Raw genomic sequence first — 15,755 nt, 5'->3', positions numbered from 1 at the left:
ACTCTGGCAGATGGGAGCTACGTGTGTGCAGGGCTTGGTGAGGGGATGGTATCTGTATGAGCATTTGAAGAGGCGTCCCTCTGTCCAGGCCAACATACCAGTAGCCTTCTGCCAGACAGACAACGGGTTGGATTTTGGCCCCACTCAACCCCCTGGCTTGGTGCCCTTGTGCAGTGAACAATAAGCACAACTGTATTAGAGGATTTGCCAAGGACTACCTGAGCCTCGGCATGTCCACTAGTTAGTACCAAATTCATTATCCAGTGGCTGACCTTCTAGGGCTATCTGTGCCACCACCAACCACCGCCCCCCCACGCCCCCCCCCTCCCCCCCCCGCCCCCCCGCCATTCCCAGCTCCTTTTAATGTCTAGCCTTTGGGCTGTGCAGTGGCTTGGGAGTACCTCCATGGGGAAATATGTTGCAGAAAACAGAAGCACTAACAGTTCCCTGGAGAGTTCCAGATCGCCTCTGGTTTTGTCACCACCGCGGCCCTGTCCCCACCGCTGCTACACTTGGGGTTGGCTCTGGCCGAGAAGCACCCTGCTGAGGTGGCCGGTCTGCGGTCAGTCCTGTTGGTACTGGATAGCTGAGTAATTAGCCGAGTTTGGAGGCATGCCCCTTTCGCCAAAGGCACGCACTAATGAGCATTGAGTCCAGGTAACTTATTGAAAGCAGCAGAACTGAGGACAAGAGGGTCTATTGTTTAAGCACATGGGTTCTAACTGTCTGAAGACACAGCTCTCCCTGCAAGATTTGAACTCTGACAAGGGTTAGTTCAAGCAACGTGAGTGGCGATTAAAAATGCCACAAAGAGCTGGGCAGCAGGACAGGGGCCTGGGTTTGTATCAGCACAAACAGGAAGAAGATTTCTATTTGTTTTGCTCTTTGTGCTTCAAATTCTGGGTAACTCACAGCCTAGTCTACATGAAAATTGTGAAAGGAGAATTCTCAATGTTAGTAATTTCAAGGATGGATTCATTTAGGCTTTTACAATAGTTACACAAAGCCACCATTTTAAAAGTCCACATGAATAAGACGGACTTGGTTCATAAAGCCTGCGGGAGAGGGTAGTGAGGAGGAACTGAAACTTTCCAAGAAGGAATATTGGCCCTTTTGCTCTCTGAAGATGAGCCTCTACTAGGTCCTCTAGTCCAGTCCAAGGACCCTCTGCCCATTGGTGACAGAGCAGGGGGACCTGGGGGAAGACCCACGGCTTTTGAACACAAATTTCTGGAGAAAGAAGTGCAGAAGGCAATCTAGCAAAACCACAAGTGGTAAACTGGCATCAATGTGTCAATGCCAACTGGCCAGCAATGACTGCTTGAACACTGAGTTAAGAAACATTTTGGAGTCACACTCAGGCTCAAAGGAAAAGGAACTATAACTGTATAATGGTTTTAAAATACAGTGTGATCCCGCTTAGTTATCACGGACTCCACCACTCCCTGTCCCTCCCCAGCAATCCCGGGCAGACATCAATAATCAATCGTTTCCTAACAGGAAATAAGTTGGTATAAATGGTCCTCTTTAGAAGAAAAGTGTGAAATTCCTCAGACCGGACAGAATAAGGACGAACTGCTCATTGGGAACAGCGGAGGGGCCACTGCTGCTGAGAACAGCTCTGTGCAGCCTGTGTGAGTTCAGGAAATGACTTCTGACCAAAGCCCTTGGCCGCCTACTTATTAAACATAACACTGTTGTGCCAACACACTTACAAGTGGTCTAACCTTAGGCTGGGCAAGCAGGCGTGGTCTCACCTTGAGGGCCAGCTCTCCTTTCAGTCTTTGGGGAAGGGGGTTTTAGAAGTCCCTCGGTTTAAGACTTGCATTCCTGAAGATGGGCCATTGTAAAAGGAGGCATTCAGTCCTGGACTAGGCATTCCCCTGGTCACAGAGCTTCGGAGAACTCTGAGAAGCCTGGGTGGGGCTAGCTCCATCCTGGTGACCAGGATTTACTTCATTATTCAGCAATAGGTATTCAACAGTCAGAGTTCTATTGGGCTCCAAGCTTGGGGGATCGTGCAACATGGACTGCCTCCTGCTGGCACGCCTGGAATCCTACCATGGGAGGCAGCTCAGGGACCCACTCTGGCCCCTGAAGAAACAGATGAAAGAGAAGAGCTTCTGACCCTCTGAAGGGCTTTACCTGCCCTCCCTAGTCCAGTGGACCACAATGGCAAAGCTTTCTTATAGGTTTCACTACAGTATAGGCAGCACACCTTCAAAAACTCAGCTCACATGGATGGACCGGGAGAGTATCATGCTAAACAAAATAAGCCAGTCAGAAAAAGGTAAGTATCAAATGATCTCACTCATATGTGGAATCTAATGAACAAAAGAAACTGATGACCAAAACAGATCCAGAGGCACAGAAGCATGGAACAGACTGATGAACTTCAGAGGGAAGGCTGGGTGGGTGGGAGAGATTAACTGGGGAATTTATATGCATATATGGACACAGACAATGGAGTGGTGAAGGCCTGGGAGGGGTGGGTGCGGGGTGGAGGGCGTCAATGGGGAAAAAAGGGGGGACATCTGCAATACTTTCCACAATAAAGAAAAAAAACGGGCGGAAAAAAGTCAGCTCATCACCAGTTGTATATGAGGGACATTAATGGTCACTGGACATCAGGAAACATTCACTTACGCAATTGTTTTGGCAGCCAGTCAGGAATTCAGGAGGCGTTCGGCCGTTGCCATGACAGTTCCGTGTGTGGGAAAGGCATTTGGGATTCTTGTAAAAGTGCAGGACATGGCCGAGCATCACAGTCCCGTCATCTCACATCTGCCTTAACTTCCCACTGTTAAAGCAGTATGGGAAATCTGTATCTCTGTCTGTAACATCCAAGTTACAAAGTGCTCATATACTAGAGAAGCTTAATTTACAGAAGCACTGCAAAAAGCAAACCCATTTTTAAATCTCTATGGTCATGCCCTACACAACTCATACAGGACAACTGATTTTGACCACGTGAATCCAAAACAGGTCAGAACATAAAACTTAAGATAAGCCTCAGAACATTTAAGTCTCAGGAATTCACAATGAAACTCGGGATGTACCCACACTGGCACCCATTCACAAAGGAAATAATTCAGGGAGAGCACTGGGACTGGGTCTTTTAACTCCTAGGATTTTCCATCACTCTAGGCTAACTCCCTCAAAAGGCGAACAGAAGGCAACGTTATAACAAGTAAGCAATTATTTACAATTTTTATTTGCAAGATATTTAAAAAACACTTCCTCAAAGTAATCAAAAGTGCAATATTTGACCCAATGACTTTTAAAATTTATGCTCCCTTCTATTTCCTCATTAAATAAGTCTTGTGTCTGTGCATTAAAAATCATGTAGAGTACATGATGAAAGGACCAAATAGCCCAAGAAAACTGCTGATGTTTAGATTCAAGCCCACTTGTATTTTTCACTGACAGATCAACAGCCAATGACTTTTCCCAAAGTCAGTAAAACAACCTAATTTACTTAAGAGGCTTGTTTTATTGCCTACTCTAACTTGTATAAATCTCTGATGATAGCTAAACCAAAAACTCTGCCTCCTCCTTTAACAGTTACTCTCAGTTACACTGAAACTACCTTCGGGAAGAAGGTACAAGGGTCCCTGAACATATGAACACATCACAGCCCTGGGAATGAAAGACTCACTCACTGCCCAGCCAAGATTGTTCGGGTCTGGTAGCCCCCCAAAGGAGGCGATGCAACCTGGGTTGCCACGTTTAGCAAATAAAAATACAGTAGGCTTGGTTCAATTTGAATGTCAACAAATAATGTTTTACTCATTGCTTATCTGAAACCCAAGTGCAACTGGGTGTCCTGTGTTTTATATGGCAACCCTACCTCCCTCCACAATGAGTTCCTGCGTGTGGTTTGCACAAGAAGTGACTCCTTTCTAACATCCTGTTGAGACTGCAACTTTTGCAGATATAAAATTGAAGAACAGCCTGGCTGGTGTGATTCGGGGGTTGAGCCTCCACCCAGGAACTAGGAGGTCACAGTTTGATTCCTAGTCAGGGCACATGCCCAGGTTGCAGGCTCGATCCCCAGTAGGGGGCATGCAGGAGGCAGTCCATGATGATTCTCTCTCATCATTGATGTTTCTATCTCTCCCTCTCTCTGAAATCAATTAAAAAAAATTTTTTAAGAACAGCGCCTACATATACACCCTGTCTGCGAAGCCTTCATAACTTTAAGGACTTTCAGAGTGGCTTTGCCCTGTTCTGTTAGTTTAAAGAGGCTTCCTTTGGGGGGAAAGGAAGTGGGGAGCACAAGGACAATGATGCACAGTGCCACCAGAGCAGCGTGCCTACAAACCTTCCTCCACTTCCGTAGTAATGCACATGCTCCCTTGGCACTGTATAGATGATAATAATGATAATTATTATTATTATTATGTGTTGCTATTTTTGAGCACCTGTTTACTAACTGCCAGAAACTGAAATTGGCAAGCATGTTTGGCTGGCTCCCACTGAGGATGGAGATTTAGCTCCACATTTTGAGATCTGGCTCCAAAATACTCCTGTGAAAATAACTGGAGATTTAAAGGTTCTCTTCCCACTCAAAAAATAATCATCTTTGCTTCAGACCAGAAGAAAGCAGCTCTAACACATCCCGCTCACTCCCTTCTCCTTTTGATGGAACCTTACCCACCGCAACTAACGAATCCCTCAGTCAGCAGGAACTTGCCATCTTTTCTCACCTGCAGAAAATAAGTTTAGGAAAATAAACAACTTAAGAAGAAAAAAAAAATCAACCACCCAGAGATGGCTGAGAGGCTTAATTATTGCCTGCAAAGCAACACCCTTTCATGGCATCTTTAAGACTAATTTTCATAATTACTTACTGATTGAAACTGGGACTTGCAACAGGGTAAACTCATTTCCATATTAATATTAAGTAATGATTAGCACAGCTCAGGACCCAAGCTCAATATCTAAAAGCATGAACTAAATGGAAATAAAGATATTTAACCCATAAGGGTAAATTTGCTACTTGTATCATAAATGATTTTCCGTTCCTTAACCGGCATACAACAAACTTACTGACATTTGCTCCATGATAGCTCACAAAAGGAACTCTGGCCGTTACTAGGGGCCCAGCAGACACAAGGCCTCCTCGGACTTGACTCCCTACCTCCCATTTTCCTCTCCCTGACCTCCTCCAGTCTGATGGCTTCAACACCAGAGCGCAATAGTTAACCAGATCAGCTAAGCGTAAATGATTTTTATTGTTCTGCTCAAGTGCATACAAACCACTAAGCACGGCTGTGCTTTAACAAACTCCCGTTGGGCATGGGGGGAGCCCAGCTAGATACACTAATTTTCACCTCGAGAACAAAATGTCTTCATCTGGGAGCATGGTATCTCGTGGGACGACATGTCATCCTTTGAAAAAGAGAAAAGTCCTTTTAACTTTTGTCTTTATTTTATTACACTAGCTATGGTGTCCATGCTATAATCCTTTAAAACAAAAATTCCTAAACATTGTCACACAAGCCAGAAGCCTACCTAATAATAGACAAATATGCAAATTGACCATACCTCCAACACACCCACAAGTCACGCCCACCATCCAATCAGAGCGAGCATGCAAATTAACCCAACCAAGATGGCTACAGCCACAGAGAGCAAGGTTTCCTAGGTAACAGAGGAAGCCAAGCTTTCCGCCTGCCCTTGCCAGGCCTAAGCCTCCACTCAAGCTACAAAGTTTCAATCATAGAAGGTAAACAAATCCAAACAGAAATGGCGGCAGAATGGAGCTTGAGAGAGCAGGCCAGCGTTGCCCCCAGCAACAGGGGAAGCAAAGCTTTCTGCACACCCTGGCCAGGCCCACCCGCTTAAGGCAACAAAGTTTCAATTATAACCCCAACACAAATGGCTTCGGGCCTCGGAGGGAGCCCCAGGCTTGGCTCTGCTCCAGGCTACAAAGTTTCAATTGTAGAAGGAAAATAAATTCCAGATACCAGGGCCTCCGCTTGGGTTGCCAGGGGGCGTGGCCGGCCTGAAAACCAACACAGGCCCCTCGCTCAGGCCGCCCCACGCCCCAAGGGAACCCCACCCTGATCAGGGACACCATTCAGGGCAAACCAGCTGGCCCCCACCCCTTGTACCAGGCCTCTATCCTATCTAATAAAAGAGTAATATGCAGATTGATCATCACTGCAACACACAATATAGCTGCCCCCATGTGGTCAAAGATCCTGCCCCCATGTGGACACAAGACGGCCACCACAAGATGGCCAGCAGGAGAGGGCAGTTGGGAGGCACCCAGCCTGCAAGGGAGGGCAGTGGAGGTGATCAACCCTGTTAGGGGTGACCAGGCCGGCAGAAGAGGGAAGTTGGGGCAAACAGGCTGGCAGCGGAGTGGTTAGGGGGTGATCAGGCTGGCAGGCAGAAGCGGTTAGGGGCAATCAGGAAGGCAGGCAAGCAGTTGGGAGCCAGCAGTCCTGGATTGTGAGAGGGATGTCTGACTGCCCGTTTAGGCGGTGGGATCGGGCCTAAACGGGCAGTAGGACATCCCTCTAGGGGTCCCAGATTGGAGAGGGTACAGGCTGGGCTGAGAGACAACCCCCCCTCTGTGCACAAATTTCGTGCACCGGGCCTCTAGTAACAACATAAATGTTAATAATTTTTTATCGCTTTGATAGCAATTTTTGGTGCCCTTCCTCCTTAAAAGTCCTTTGACAAGTGACTAAGCAAAGATGCAATAATATGGTGGTGGTTTGAAGCCCCTTGTAACAACTAACAAGTTAGTTGTTATTTACTGACAAGGATCAGAAATGAACACAGGAATTGGAAATTGTACTTACATTCTTATTGTCTAAATATGTGGTTTTGTTTTAAATAATTTAAGTTTAAAGTAAATTCTAATTTTCTCATTCTTCTCTACAAAATGGAATCCATCTGAGAGTTAATGAATGCTGTCAACAATTCCAGTCTTATAGGAAATGCATAATTACCCTCCTGGCTCTAATAAGGCACCATATCCAGAACTTAATCCCAAGTGGTTAACCCCAGGGGAACAGTCTCCTAACTATTCATTTCCACCTGCCTGGGGTTCAGTAGCATCTTTCAGACAATCCTTTGAATATTTGGTTCAGCAAGTCTAATTATGATCTTCCCATGCCAAAATATGTCTCCAAGATTATATCATGTCCCTGGAATTCCAGAAGTGAAGTTACAAGGCTTTATTCAATTTTCCTTATGAGAACAAGAATCCAATCATTCCTATGTCAAAAGTTCATTTACATTTATTTAGTGAAATTGTAGCTGGTATTCAAATCCTTGCTTGAGCATTTAAAAAGAAAGGAACAAAAGATTTTTACTCTATGTACTATTTATTATGTCCATTCACTCACAGGGATCAAAAACAATTAATAAATCAGTACCAAAAATTAAATAGATAATTATTTTCTTATTTGCTGGAGGAAATCTTCTTATTCATTATACACTAGAGGCCCAGTGCATGAAATTCGTGCAGGGGGAGGGGGGGTGTCCCCTCAGCCCAGCCTGCACCCTCTCCAATTCAGGACCCCTTGGGGGATGTCCGACTGCCGGTTGATCGGGCCTAAACCGGCAGTCAGACATCCCTCTCACAATCTGTGACTACTGGCTCCTAACTGCTCACCTGCCTTCCTGCCTGATCACCCTAATGAACTATGCCTGCCTTCCTGATTGCCCCTAACTGCCTCTGCCTGACAGCCTGATCACCCGTAACTGCCCTCTCCTGCCGGCGTGATCGCCCATAACTGCCCCCCCTGCCGGCCTGGTCACCACTCACTGCCCCCCTCTGCCAGTCTGGTCACCCCTCATTGTCCCCCCTGCTGGCCTGGTCACCCCACGCAGCCTGCTGTTCAGTCGTTTGATCACCCCTCACTGCCCCCACTGCCGGCCTGGTCGCCCCATGCAGCCTGCTGTTTGGTTGTTGTGTGAGGGCATCCCAACCAATTTGCATATTCCTCTATTATTAGTATAGATGTTTATTTTACCCACTTATTGCTCCACCATCTATACTGACTCCACAATACCAAAGTAATATTCCGGGGGGGGGGGGGGGGCAAATTGTTCACTGACAGGAGCTAAAGAAGTAAAACAAAATGCAAATTCCTAGTACTGGTATATGCAAAAGATGTAAAAGAAAATTCTCGGGGAAAGAGAAAATTAGAAATTGTAAAAGCCATAGTTAATGAAGAAAATGTGATTTTAGAACATACTTGTGGAAAGAGAGAATAAAGATACCCAGTGCTGTCTAGATAATGAACAGTGAACCACATACAGCTGAAAATGTCAAATCCAAAGGAAAATACCTCAACTTCATCTTTAAAGAGCTGGCCCATGAGCACTTAGAGAAAGACTAGACATCAGGAACTAGCAGGGATTGTCCCAGAACAATAGACAGTAGACTACTCTTACTTCCTTTTTGAATACTGTTCTGAGTCTTACTCATGGAAATGATAACAGGGTATTTAGAGAGTCTATTCTGAGATCTCATTAGAACAGAGGTCCAGGCCTAGGCACCAACAGACTTTACTCTCCATTGCTATGTTTATCGGGCCCCCTACCTCTTTGAGTTTATTGTATCTAGGTCAGTGGTTCTCAACCTTTCTAATGCCGCGACCCTTTAATACTGTTATGAATTGTAATGTAAATATCTGTGTTTTCCGACAGTCTTAGGTGACCCTGCTAGCGGTTCTCAACTGCTGTTGAGAACCGCTGCTGTAGAGCCTAAGACTGTCGGAAAACACAGATATTTACATTACGATTCATAACAGTAGCAAAATTACAGTTATGAAGTAGCAATGAAAATAATTTTATGGTTGGGGGTCACCACAACATGAGGAACTGTATTAAAGAGTCGCGGCATTAGAAAGGTTGAGAACCACTGATCTAGACCAATCTAAGTTGCATGTGGACCAACACAGACCACATCAAACATCTGCTGGAATTCTGAGTCAGTTTCTATGACCATACCACATCCTTGACTTCTTTGATCTCTGCCAAATGTAAATTCCTACCTATGGATTCCCAAACTCTCTTCCCCACCTTGTTCTCCTTGGCAGCCAACTTTTTCTGCTCCCTGCCCCTTAAAGCTTTCAACTGTACCTTCTGGAAATTTTGTTTCCAAGTAAAACAGTCCTTCAGCATCCATAGCTCTTTTCAGAATCTAACTTCCTGGCTTAAATTGAAATCAGATTCCCTAGCCAGTTCTGCTCAGTGGTTAGAGTGTTGGCTGACAGCTGACAGACTGAAGGGTCACAGGTGCGATTCCAGTCAAGGGCACGTACCTCAGTTGCAGGCTCAATCCCAGCCCTGGGTTGGCACTTGGGGGAGGCAACCAGTCGATGTGTCTCTCTCACAACAATGTTTCTCTCTGTGAACCCACCCCCCTCCTCCTGCTTTCCATACTCTCTAGGAATCAATGGGAAAAAATTTCCTCAGGTGAGGATTAACAAAAAAACAAACAAAAAAATTAAAATCAGGCTCTCTCTTAGAGTACTGCTTCTTCCCTGCTGATGCCAATGACCTGCTCTTCCCAATCCTAAACTATGGTGGTGTATTCACTGGGCCGTGAATGACAGAACCTCAGAACCCCAAGAAATCAATGACTTTAGAAGATAAAACAATATATTTATCTCTCACATAAGAAATATCTAGAGGTAAGCTTCTCATCAGAAAGAACCAGGTTATTTCTTATCTTATTGTTCCAGCACCCTGAACAATAGCTTTTGCCTCAGAGTACTAGTACAAGAGGGTTCTCTTGCTTTCACAAGAAAGCATAAGCATATTAAAGTTAGCCAGAACACAGAAGGCTCTTTTCTCTCTAAGGAAGCTTTGTGTCAGTTATAAACACCACCTCCCCTTATATTCTATTGGTCAGAATAGGCCATGTGCTCACATAAAATTCATGATTATGTTGTCAAGGAAGAACAGATATGGGGCGTCATCTCACAATCTCTGCTTCAGATCTAAATCTCTGATTCTAGGGCCACTTTCAGAACTGTTTGCCTGTCCTGGTTTATAGAGATTGCTTAGTCGCTTCCACATTCTCAGTGACACCTGGCTGATGGTCTTCATGACATCCCAAGTCCTCCTATCATCTAAGATGATTTTTATGTACATATAGATAGCCTACTCAGCACCCTACCATACAATTATTTGACTTCCTCAATGCCAACACTTTCACCTTCCCTCCAACTCTGCTATCCCCTCTCCCACCAACATACTTGATCTTTGACATCTTAAACTCAACCCTCTACCCTACTATCCCAATTTCCTATCATTCCAGCTTTCTTACTTTCCTATTCTGTCAAACATGAAGACTACTAGTCCCCTGAGAGCCACACTTTTCCCTATCGGTCAGGCTTTCTCTATCTCCCTCAGTAAATCTCTCTCTCTCCCTCTCAATCATTCTTCCTTTCCTTCTCTTCACTAATCTGGACACCATAGTTGTTCACATGAACTATCAACCTACCTTCCTGGCAAACCTCTATCCTGAATAAATTATTTCCAAAACAATAATCCTCAAAATTGGCTTAAAATTTGTCACATAGGTTTAAAATGTCCTTTTGTACCATCCCCCCCCTCTACTAGATTATGGCCTCTGCCTTCTCTATATTTTAGTTGCAGAAGTGGCACAGGATGTGATTCCCAGGGGTCCCCTGGTAAATGTTAATTAATTATGGGTAGAATAATGGACAGATAAATGACTTGATGATAATAAAAATATATACTGAGATATAGTAAACATAGATAGATTTGTAGCCAGTTAGAGAAACAAGGATGCCAATTATAATGAACATAAGCCAAAGGGAAGCTCATGAAAGGCATAGTTCAAACTTTTATCCTTGGACTTGTTCTGTTCAAAATGAATGAGGACATAGTTAGCATAATTATTAAAAATACCAAAGGCCTGAAGCCAAAAGAATCCTATCTAATAAAAGAGTAATATGCAAACTGATCGTACCTCCACTACACCCACAAGCCACGCCCAACAGCCAATCAGGAGCGAGTATGCAAATTAACCCAACCAAGATGGCTGCGGCCACGGAGAGAGCAGGAGGCTTGGGTTTCCCCGGCAATGAAGGAAGCCAAGCTTTCTGCCTGCCCTGGCGGGCCCAGGCCTCCACTCAAGGCTACAAAGTTTCAATTATAGAAGATAAATAAATCCTAGATACCAGGGCCTCCACTTGAGTCGCTGGGGGGCATGGATGGCCTGCAAACCACCACAGGCCCCTCACCCAGGCCGCTCCATACCCCAAGGGAACCCCCACCCTGATCCAGAACACCCTTCAAGGCAAACCAGCTAGCCCCCCACCTGTTTACCAGGCCTCTATCTTATCTAATCCTATCTAATAAAAGAATAATATGCAAATTGACCATCACTCCAACACACAAGATGGCTGCCCCCATGTGGACACAAGATGGCTGCCACAAGATGGCCAGCAGGGGAGGGCAGTTGGGAGGGACCAGGCCTGCAAGGGAGGGCAGTTGGGGGTGATCAAGCCTGCAGGGGAGGGCAGTTAGGGGTGACCAGGCCGACAGAAGAGGGAAGTTGGGAGCGACCGGACCTGCAGGGAAGGGCAGTTGGGGGGAACCCAGGCCTGCAGGGGAGAGCAGTTGGGGTGACCAGGCCTGCAGGGGAGGGCAGTTAGGGGCAAACAGGCTGGCAGGGGAGCAGTTAGGCATCAATCAGGCTGGCAGGGGAGTGTTAGGGGGTGATCAGGCTGGCAGGCTGAAGTGGTTAGGGGCAATCAGGAAGGCAGGCAGGTGAGCAGTTGGGAGCCAGCAGTCCTGGATTGTGAGAGAGATGTCTGACTGCCCGTTTAGGCCCGATCCAAGTAGGATCGGGCCTAAACGGGCAGTCTGACATCCCTTGTGGGGTCCCAGATTGGAGAGGGTACAGGCTGGGCTGAGGGACACAACCCCCCGTGCAAGAATTTCATGCACCGGGCCTCTAGAAAATAAAATAAATATGGTATGCCAAAATAAAGATCCAAAGGCTCTTGATAGGCTAGAAACAATCAATTTCATATAATATATATATTTTTTTCTATGTTTGGTTTTTTGTGTGTTTAAATAAGGACAAATATAAGCCTTCATTTCATTTAGGTCCTTTCCTTAAATCCAAAACCCCAACTTCACAGATGCAGAGATAAAATAGAATAAACAAAATAGTATTGCAAAGCTGTCTGAATGAAGAGCTCTCCCAAAACTAATGCTACTTCGTTGTACCTTACAGACATCAAGCATCAGGAGATGAATCCTGATTCTGTGTGCAATCACACTTCAACACTGTGCTTAATGAAGGGCACCCAGATATTTTCAGAATAATATGGACCAACCAGAACATATTCAAAGAAAAGCAACATCACAAAGCTCATGAGAAAGGCCTGTATCTTAATCTATGCATTTGCTCCCATGCTTACCACGCTGATGTTGCCCAATGCTATAATTTTACAGCCTCAGAGTTTCAAAATGATCAATGCCTGTCATATAATAGGCTCTTAGTAAAGATCAGCTAAATAATTAAATGAGTAAAGACAAGCTCTTATTGCTTTGTATCAAGTTTTAAAGATTTAATACCCCTTCATTTGCTTTACATAACCAATATCATTGGGTCCCAGTTTGAGTTATCTCCCCAATGGTCTGAGATTAGTTTTATGGGTTGTTTTTTTTAACAAATAGGGTATTCTTTAAAAATAACTAAAATATTTGTATAGTATCTCCATTTATGCCTAATATGTAGAATTTTGTTAAATCTGGTAAATATGTACAATCCTGTTTGAAGAAGCTAAGAGTACTGACAATATCAATAAAGATCATTTCCACTCCTAACATTCTGTGAATACTTCTGATCTCTGGCTTAAGCCAAAAGAAAAGAAGTCTAAAATGAGAGGAATCATCCAGAAAGATTGATTTATTCATATTATTTAAATGCATGTTGATTTCATTTTGCTTGTAATTCTAGGAAAACAAGTCCATCTCCTAAAAAGTCTATCTAATTGCATGTGAGTCTGTTATGTTAATACCTTAGGGTATATTAATGCCCCTCAAAGGGTGAATTCATATATCTCTGAAATATAGTCTTTTATCATGCTATCACCTATTATCATTAATTCAACATTTTATGATGACACAAAATCCTCACTACACTGGAACAATAGGAGTGTATGCAGAGAGAGCCACAAATTCCCTGATCCCTCTAATATGCAAATCAATGCAGAGTCATGAATTTGGGGGTCTCAGAATGGGTCGTCTCCATCCCCATCACACAATTAGGTGTATATTGCAGAGAAAGAACATGGGGTAGGATCTGAGCACGAAGGGCTGGGATTTCTACCACAGCTTTGAAAAATAAGTACAGCTTGCTGCAGCAGCGGAGTTATATACTCACCCATCCAGCCTCTGCACAATTATGCGATTTTGATTTTTTAAATGGATTTGCTTTTTTATTGAACCACTTAAAATATTTGAAATACATATTTTAAAAATCTCACAACAATTAAAACTAACCAAATGAAAAATCAGGAGTTGTTAATAGACAGCATGAGTCAGTAATGTACTTCCTCTACTTATTCAAAATGATGCTTCCCTTAAATTTTCTAGCACATCCATTGAAGCACAATACATCCAAACCATAAATATAGTGTGGATGATCACCCAGGAAAAACATTAACATCAGATTGAAGTATTTTAATTATCTTATAGATCATTTGTTAATATTTAGTATAAAAAATGGAAGACATTACTGGACCAAAGAGATTAGCTATAATGGAGGATTGACAATATGTCATCAATCTTCCATGTACAGAAACATTTAACCCCAGCACTTCCCATGGTATCAAGACACAGCCTCACCATCCCACCAGCTTGAAATCAACCCCTTTCAAACTTAAATTAAATATATTAGCCAACCTCTAGCTGAATTCATAATGGATGTATATATATATACAACTGAAGGTGAACTAATTGCCTAGAATGTTCTCTATCCATGTTTGGCACTATATGGCATGCTTTACATGTCTTCCACCTTTTTTTTTTTTTCTTTTTAAATATATTTTATTGATTTTTTACAGAGAGGAAGAGAGAGGGATAGAGAGTTAGAAACATCAATCAGCTGCCTCTTGCACACCCCCCACTGGGGATGTGCCCGCAACCAAAGTACATGCCCTTGACCGGAATCGAACCCGGGATCTTTCAGTCCGCAGGCCAACGCTCTATCCACTGAGCCAAACCGGTTTCGGCTCTTCCACCTTTTTAAAAATATTTTTTATTGATTTCAGAGAGGAAAGGAGAGGGAGAGAGAGATAGAAACATCAATGATGAGAGAGAATCATTGATTGGCTGCCTTCTGCACATTCCACCCTGGGGATTGAGCCCACAACCCAGGCATGTGCCCTGACGGGGAATCAAACCATGACCTCCTGGTTCATATGGCAATGCTCAACCTCTGAGCCACCAGGCCAGGCGTGTTCTATCTTTTGATCCTCACTATGTTAGGTACTGTTATCGACATTTTAAGGAGAAGAAACTGAGCCTTTGGGAGGTTAAATCATTCCTCTAAAGACGCCCAGGAAGTATGTGGAAGGTCTGTCAGTTCTCACTTCTAAAACTGTGCTCTTAGCCATTGCACTGTACTATCTCCCCTGTTCTTCTCAACTATTGAATACAACTACTTACGTTTAACAGAAGAATTTCACACTCTTTGCCCTGGAGTCTTGGCCCTGACAAAGTTAATGACTACTGTGAAAATTCCTTAAACTCTCAACTCCACACTTTGTTTAACCATTGCACATGGTCCTAACACTAAACACTGAACATTCCATTTAAATCTTATTAATATTCTTGTATGTACTGTTCCAAATGGAATACTTCTTAGAATTTCTTCACTAGCAGATAAACTTTAAAAGGGATGTCAGTGTGGTAGAGCTGTACATGGTGATCCTAGGCTGTAGGAAGTGGAATGGGGTCACCACCAAGAAGCAAGAGAGATGGCAATGTGTCTAGGATTTGCTCTTGGGCATTAGAATTTCCAAGTAACCAACAGTCCAAAAAACAAATTATCAAGCCAAAAAGACAACATGCTCACATAATTAAATTTTGAAGCTAAAAGACCAAATTTAGACCAAAGAACGTTTATTATATTAATTTATCTGTTCATATTTTACTCCCCCTGCTAGGATAACCATATTCTTGGATGTTATCATGTGTCTTGATAATGAACACAGACCACAAGTAATTAGAAAAATATCCTCAAATAACCTGGGTCCTAAGCATTTCAAATAAATCCTCTGAAAGATATATGATTAGTCTGTTTTCTAGATGTCTCAGAAGGTTCTAGAAGCTACCCACCATCACAGAGATGCATGAACCTGGAAGACACGTGACACTCACAGAAATGTAACAATGCAGAGTATGGTTTAGGTGGTGAGCAAGGCCCCCCCAGCAAGGCTCTCCACAGGTGTGGGGACTTACACAACAAATCCACAATCTGTGTGTCAGAGAAGTATATTATAACTCTTAAAGAATAGTATACCCATAACTGATTTCTCCTTTCCTTATGCACCTACAAATCAAACATAGAGTAACAGATGCAGAAGAAAAGGAAACCACCAATTAAATATTTTCTCTGACTAAACTCAGTCATTATAGACGACACCTTAACTGTGTTCTTGCTCTTATTTCTGGTTGTTGTTTTTGTGTGTGTTTTTTGTCAGATGGGAGAAGAATAAGTTGCACACCAGAGC

The 15,755-nt window shown here is 43.6% G+C and overlaps 1 protein-coding gene across 5 annotated transcripts in view; it reads right to left on the bottom strand.

Annotated features, from left to right (window-relative positions):
* Positions 1-15,755, bottom strand: part of EPC2 (enhancer of polycomb homolog 2) — a 526,369-nt gene that overhangs the window by 109,768 nt on the left and 400,846 nt on the right. Inside the window, exon 1 of one of the 5 annotated variants that reach the window (XM_054722913.1) lies at positions 2,647-2,771. The exons of the other annotated variants lie outside the window; for them this stretch is intronic. The gene's annotated coding sequence lies outside the window, so the exon portion shown is untranslated. Of the gene's footprint in view, positions 1-2,646; positions 2,772-15,755 lie in introns of those variants that run through there. 5 annotated transcript variants of the gene reach the window in all.

Source organism: Eptesicus fuscus, chromosome 11 (genome assembly GCF_027574615.1).
Source record: "Eptesicus fuscus isolate TK198812 chromosome 11, DD_ASM_mEF_20220401, whole genome shotgun sequence".
NCBI lineage: Eukaryota > Metazoa > Chordata > Mammalia > Chiroptera > Vespertilionidae > Eptesicus > Eptesicus fuscus.
The sequence above is the reverse complement of the archived record's forward strand: the minus strand, read 5'-3'. Positions and strand labels throughout refer to the sequence as shown.